We start from the raw sequence: 1480 nt of genomic DNA on the forward strand, positions 1-1480 counted from the left end.
ATTGTTTTAGACATACGTACACTCCGAGGCCGATACATCGACTCGGACCACTTTCTTGTAGCAGCAACGAACTGATTGGGCCTTATCAGGTATACACAATATGCCAAATCTTGAAAAAGACCCGCGAGAAAAGGATCGACACTCATCACCTATTTGTAGACTTCAAAACCGCTTTCCATGGCAACAAAAGGAGTTTTCTGTTCCGCGATGTCGGAATTTGGCATCCACGCGTAACTGATACGGCTTTGTAAAATGACGTTGAGCAATACCACCAACTCCGCCAACGGGGTTTCTGACAGGGCGACTCCCTTTCATGTGACTTCTTTAATCTGATGTTGGAGAAGATAAAAATAGCTGCAGAACTGAACCGCTCAAAAACCATTTTTTACAAGAGCGTGCAATTGCTGGCGTACGCCGATGACATCGACATCATCGGTAACAAAAACCGCGAAGTCTGTTCTGCCTTTTCCTGCTTCCTGCTTTATAACGATATAGACATAGTGCAGCGTATTAAAATTAAGCGGCTTGGCCATGGCGTTCGAATGTACCCCGGGACTCCAGCTCTGAAATTATTCAACTTGGAACCTGCTGGTGATAGCAGATGAAGGGAGGCCCCCTCTGCGTTTGAAAGACCGAGTGGAGAAGGACTTGGCTTCACTTGGAATTTCCAATTGGCGTCAATTGGCACAGAAGAGAAACGACTGGCGTGCTTTGGTGAACTCGGCCAAAATTGCTTAGTCGGTTACAGCGCCAAATAAGAAGAAGAAGAAGAAAATATTATCAATACTTAGACCGAACCAATTTAAAAATTCTAGCCAACCTTAGACTGATTTCATTCAACATACTTTTCATTGCGTGTTTAGCAGAAAAACAGATACTTTAGCTCATTAAACGCCAGCAATAGGCTTGTGGAAGTTATTGAGGTTTAAGAATACAGTATACATACAAATAAATTGCAAATTGTTTATGAAGCAAATATTTAATAAGTTTATGCTTGTAACTTACAGCGTTTGATAAATGCAATTTCCATTTTCAATGGCTTAATGACACTTCACGACACGAGCGATAACAAATCATTTTACACTACGCCGTGCTATTAAAAAAAAAACTTTTTTTTTGTTTTAATTACATATAGTATGAGTGTAATGCGATGCGATAGGTAATCGCCACAGCGTATTACTTAAAGCATGAGGATTGCAACTTAACTTAACTTAACGGAACGTAGAACTTAGAGAATCAAAACGAAACAGATTTCGACGTGGCATTAAGTTACGTTAAGTTGCGTTAAGTTTCGGCTGTTCAATATAAGCAACATCCATTTAACAGAATTTTTAAGTGAGAGCCGTAAGTTACGTTAAGTTGCCATAATCAGACCATTACGAAATAGCATTGCATTTCTCTTTCGCATCGCATTACAGAGTAGCCCTCCAGCACTTTAGTAAAGCAGACAAACTCACACGCAAGCGTTGTCATTGCGGTG

The 1480-nt window shown here is 40.5% G+C and overlaps 1 protein-coding gene across 1 annotated transcript in view; it reads left to right on the forward strand.

The window, feature by feature from the left end:
- The window catches only part of LOC118741816, a 10380-nt gene that overhangs the window by 140 nt on the left and 8760 nt on the right, over positions 1–1480 (forward strand). The gene's annotated exons all lie outside the window — the stretch shown is intronic.

Source organism: Rhagoletis pomonella, unplaced genomic scaffold, assembly GCF_013731165.1.
Source record: "Rhagoletis pomonella isolate Grant_MI unplaced genomic scaffold, Rhpom_1.0 Rhpom_scaffold_00006, whole genome shotgun sequence".
Classification (NCBI taxonomy): Eukaryota; Metazoa; Arthropoda; class Insecta; order Diptera; family Tephritidae; genus Rhagoletis; species Rhagoletis pomonella.